We start from the raw sequence: 6,096 nt of genomic DNA on the forward strand, positions 1-6,096 counted from the left end.
CCAACTAGTATTGCATGAGCTGCGTATTTACGCTCTCTTGACCGTAGACTTATGAAAACTCCCCCTCGTGTGACCTCTAACCTGCCTTTCCGATATATGTTCCACGACCCCATAAATATCTCAGAGCTTTCCACTTTGGGTTTCAGCCAACTCTCAGTCTCAAGAATAATGTGAGCGCGACTATTATTGTGGAAATAAATCATTAACTCCCTAAAGTTAGCCGCGTGTAGTTATCCCCGTTGCTGATACAAAGCTTTATATGATTTCAGTATGCGATTTCTGATCACCTGTGTCGAAAGTCGTGATTTTTTACAAATAACTCTTCACTGCTCACACAGACAGTGTGACGACAATTTGATGTACAGTTAAAGATTTTAGCCCTAATGTTGGTTTGACAGAAGACAGTTTACTTCAAATTATTTCACGCTAGTACACACGAGGTCGTGCTGCAAAGTGATTCCTCCGAATCTTTTAAGTGATAACTCTGAAAGCATTTCAAATAAAACCAACTTCATTAACATTCTACATCTTTATTCTTGATGGCTACATATTATTTCTCAGCGTAGTCACCGTGGTGACAAACACATACCCCCCACTGAGAAACCACTTTGTTGATGCAGTCACTGTAGAATGTTTGACTTTGCTGCTAACCTCAGTGTGTGTGACAGAGCTCAGAGTAGATGACCACGCAAGGCAACTGACGAACCTCATCGGAAACGGGCTGATGAACTCATCAGAGAAAATCATTGGACAAAACAGACACTGCTCTCAGGCAAGTGTGGAGTATCACGCAAGCGTGTACAGCACGGCATTGCCGAACTGCAGTATAGAAAACTGCGTGGGTGGGGTGTCCCAGATGCTCACTCGTGACATGCAACAGAGGAGATTTGACATCATTCAACAATTTCTTTTGTATTTTGAGCATGAGAGTGGTGGGTTTCTTAAGGACATTGTGACAGTCTGTGCGTGGTTTTTAGGCGGTTTTCCATCTGACATGGCGAATGCGGGCTGGTTCCCCTTATTCCGGCTCAGCTACACTATGTCGGCGACTGCTGCGCAAACAAGTTCTCCACGTACGCTTACACCACCATTATTCTACAACGTAAACATAGGGGTTACACTCGTCTGGTGTGAGACGTTCCCTTGGGGGTCCACTGGGGGCCGAACCGCACCATAACCCTGAAAGAGTGGTGCGGTGTGGGGCGGCAGAGGGGTGAAGTGGACTGCGGTAGTCGTCGTGGGGTTGTGGACCACTGCGGCTGTGGTGAGGACGGAGCCTGTCCGTCCTTTCTGGGCCCCCGGTTAACGTACAATACAATACAATATGTTCTGAAATTTAAAATTAATGACTTTGAGGAAGGACTCTAGGGGTGATTGGGGTGGGGGAGGGCTACAGAATGTTAGTAGGTTTCGATTCAAAGTAGACTTTTGCAATTCTTAGGTCTTTTTTCTATTACCTGTCAAGTGAGATTTTTCCATGTTTCTCTGTTGTGCAGTTTCATTCTACTCTGAGGCACACAAGCCTCTGAGCTTTCGCACAACCTCATGCCAGTATTCTTGATGTCCTCTGTTAGTCGAACCTTACACAGATCCCACACACTCGAGGAGTACTGGTACTCCAGTGTCATTTCACCAGATACACTGCAACCTGTTCAAGTGTTTTGTAAGAAACCACTTTTGTAGAAAAACTGTACTTTCCCTGTACCCTGTCAATAAACTGAACTCTGCAATTTGCTTTACCTACAGCTGGGCCTATGTGATCAAGACTATCAAGGTTTCCCTGCGGAGTACAATTGTTCCATTAGTGTAGGACAGGAGTAGTACCTGCTTCAAAGATGCTGTGTGGCTATAATTAAACTTTCGCTACTTGTTAGGGCCCCCGTGAAAAATGAGTGATCACAGGGCAATGAAAGTTTGGGGAAACGTTTGTAAGGGCACACAGAAGAGAAATAACATATAAACCATTGAAAGAAACACATTTTAATTTCTACATGAAGAGGTAACATTTGTTAACTGCATATCATTTTTAGATTCCAGGTTACAAACTTTGCTCAATGTGATGACCATCTGCGTCCATAACAGCCTGAAAGTTTGTACAGATACCATTTCGCAGTTGTTCAAAGCACTTTGTGAACGGTTGACCATGGAATGTTCAGCTCTCATGACACAGCTTGTACACTGCTTGAAAATTACACACTGGCTCCAGCACTCTCAGCCATGGAAAAAGTAACTTCTTCAACAATTTGTGGCACAATTGCCTGTCAGCTTCTTCCAGGAGCAGTCAGCCAGTTAATTCGAGCTCCCGAATCATATTCCTCAACCCCAGTGCAGAAAAAGGACCTCTTCTTTTTTTTAATGTATTGATACTTGTAAAGCAGTAGCTTCATCACCGTTGTTTTGATAAAACACCTATATGAGTAAAGCCCTGCTCACATCGTCCAGACTCATTTTGACTGTCTACAGCTGTAACACACAGTGGTGCTCGTGGTTCATCCTTACGTCGCCATACCATTACTGGCACGTAACGGCAAGTCATGACGCAAATACTACTAACAACTGAATTTCTGCAGTGAATCGTCTAAACATCATTCCTAATAAAGTTGGGAACCAAACAGTTGACAGCATAATAATTTTTAATTACATTCTGGAAAATAACAACTGGGGTAGTGAATCAAGTGGTCATGTCAACACAAAGTTTGATTCATTCCTTGAAAGCTACAAACACTGCTTCGATGTTGCCTTTCCTATAAAAAGAGCCAAAACTAAACATAAAACCAAAACATGGGTTACACAGAGGATTAGAAAGTCATCAGACACTCTCAAAAAGTTAAATAAATCAGCCAGGAAGAATGTAGCACTGAAAGCACATGTGAAATGTTATAGAAGCCTGTACAAGAAAGTAATAATTCCAGCTAAGAAGCTTGATAATGATTCATATATTGAGGACGGTAACAACAAAATGAAGTCACCTTGGGAGGTAATAAATAAAAATATAGGTAGACACAAAACAAAAGATAACAGCTTTGTCATTAAAAGTGGGGGTAAAACTGTTAAGGAACCACTTCAGATTGCCAACATATTTAACAAACATTTAACAAATATAGCCATAAATTTAATTAAAACTAAGTGCAATTCCAATAACAAGGTAAAAATCACCATGAATGACATGACAATGTTCCTTTATCCAGTAACTGAATCAGAGGTACTAAATGCTATAAATAAGTTAAAAAATAAAATGACATGTGTGTATGATGGGATTCCTAGCAAAGTCATTAAGCAAAGTGCAAGAAACATAGCCTCACATCTCACTGAAATTATAAACGAATCTTTTAATACAGGGGTGTTTCCATCAAAACTTAAAATGTCAACTATAAAGCCTCTTTACAAGAACGGTGATAAATATGATGTTAGTAACTTCAGGCCTTTATCAATGTTGTCAGGTTTCTCAAAAATAATAGAAAGGATTATGTATCATAGACTATACAAATTTCTTATTAAGAATAGAATATTGGTTAATGCACAAAATGGTTTCCGTAAAAATAAATCAACTCAAACAGCTACCTTAAGTTTTTTGCAACTTGTTCTAAATTCCATAAATAGAAAGGAATTAAATCGTGGATTGTTTTTAGACTTATCAAAAGCCTTTGATGTCATCGACCATAAGTTACAGCTTAGGAAGTTATATGCCTATGGGATACGTGGAGTTGCCCACAAATGGTTTGAATCATATCTGTCGGACAGGTATCAGAAGGCAGAGATAAGCCATGCAGATAGGACATATTCATCAAGATTTGAGAGAGTTTTTTTACGGAGTACCCCAGGGATCTGTATTAGGGCCATTACTGTTTTTAATATTTATCAATGACCTACCTAGTCAACTACCTGAAGCAGAGGCAGTACCGTTTGCTGACGATACAAGTTTGTTTGTTTGTTAAAGCAAATAGTGAAGCTGACTTACAGGAAAAGGTCACATTAGCAACAGACGAAGCAGACAGATGGTTTAATGAAAACAGACTCATTGTGAATGCCAAAAAACAATGTGGATCAACTTCAGACATATTACAAATAAAATAAAAACTAACCTTACAGTGGAACTGGGTAAGTGTAAGATTGAACAAGCATCATACACTAAATTCTTGGGAGTATGGTTTGATGAACACTTAAGATGGGAAAAGCATGTAATATCATTGAACAAAAAATTAAGTCAAACATGTTATATACTCATAATGCTTAAAAGCTCATGTAATATTAAAACAATGTTATGTGTATATTTCTCATTCATGCACAGTTTATGAAGATACGGTGTACAGTTTTGGGGGAACAACAGTCTAACAAAACATTCATTTAGACTACAGAAGAAGGCAGTCAGAATAATAAAAGGTATAGGATATAGAGACTCTTGTAGGCATGCTTTCAAAGAATTAAAAATCATGACACTACCATCCTTATACATGTATGAAAGCATACTTTTCTTAAAAGAACACGAGGAATTTTCTACATTAAACAAGGAATAGGAATGATTTCCACAGAGAAATTCATAAAACAGCTATGTATCACAAAAGTGTACTATACCAACCCAAAATCCTCTACAGTGCTCCCCCCAAAGAACTAAAAATAATACCAAAACTGCACATATTTAACAGAGAATTAAAAAACATGTTATTGAGCAATAGTTGATACAGTGTTGAAGAGTTTGTGAATCATTGACAATAAAAGCGCAGTTAATATTTCCCTGACATAATAAATATGTGTAATTGTTCACATTTAAATACTTGCTGTTTCTATGAAAGTGTGAAACAGTGTTAATGTAAGAATGGAAATAATCTTTGTTGTGAGAATCACTATTTTTTTTTTTTTTTTTTTTTTGTACGTTGTTATCCTACTTGTATATTTTTATGTTAATGTTCTTATAGTTCTATTAAAATTGTAATGTCTAAGTGCCAAGTAAATTCAATTATAAATTTTCATGTACATGTATTTTAAATTGTAATGTTTATTGACAAGTCTTATGTCATTTTGATGATGTACCACAAGGACACTAATAAATTGAATTGAATTGAATTATGAATATAAAGTTTTGCGGAAATGATGTTTTAGTCTCATTTTAATAAAAAAAAAGCACCGTGGAATAATATTTGCCACAAAAAACATGGAAACAAATCTTGAATTTGAAAATGATCAATTGCAGGACACCTTGCATAGGGTATCAAACTGATCTACTAAAACAATTCAGGAAAAAAACTAAATGCAACTGCACATACCTCCAAAATGCATTCAAAAGATGGTTGCAAGTATTTCTTTTTGCAAAGTGCTATAAATCAGTAGTGCTTGGTAATACAGTTCTCAGTACTTCGACTGGTGTAGTAGCAAAACTTGGTGGAAGGGGCCCATCACATTTTTAAAAGGAAATTGACAGATCTACTGAAAACAAACGTACACTTTGATCCCCACATACAGAAAGTCATTACTGTAGATACCAGCATACTTCTGAGAAGGAAAGAAAATGCCTTTGTTTCAAATTAAACATAAAAATTAGGTATGTGTGATCTGTATTTAGGGTTTTACAAAGGAACAGAATTACAGCCCATCATTGTCCTACAGACAATATTTTAATGAAGATTTTAACCTGCATTCCCCTTTTTATAAGGCACCTGTCAATGAGAGATTTAAAATTGCAACCAGATTGTAAATGTAGGACAAAGGGTAATACTGGAAAATTTATCACAACTTGCAACTTTGGAATGACAAAGCAATGAGAGAGAGCCTCAGATGTGCATAAAATAAGCTTCTTCAGAAACACTTCTCAATTTATATTTGGAAAAAGACATTAACTTGCCCTGACATTTCAGCACACTTGGCCTGCTACTTCAGACAATTACATGTGTACAAGCTTGGAATTCATGACCTTTGGAGTGAAGAAGCTATAATCTTTATATGGTATGATCTTTCCTCAGGAAGAACAGATGAAACTGGAATTCAGTACTAAACTGAGAAACTGAATAACAGCATGAAGGATATTGGAAGATATTTAGATAGATGTTGTGGACAAAACAGTAATTTTGAAATCCTATGGTAGCACGTTATCTTGTTAACAAA

Source organism: Schistocerca nitens, chromosome 5 (genome assembly GCF_023898315.1).
Source record: "Schistocerca nitens isolate TAMUIC-IGC-003100 chromosome 5, iqSchNite1.1, whole genome shotgun sequence".
Classification (NCBI taxonomy): Eukaryota; Metazoa; Arthropoda; class Insecta; order Orthoptera; family Acrididae; genus Schistocerca; species Schistocerca nitens.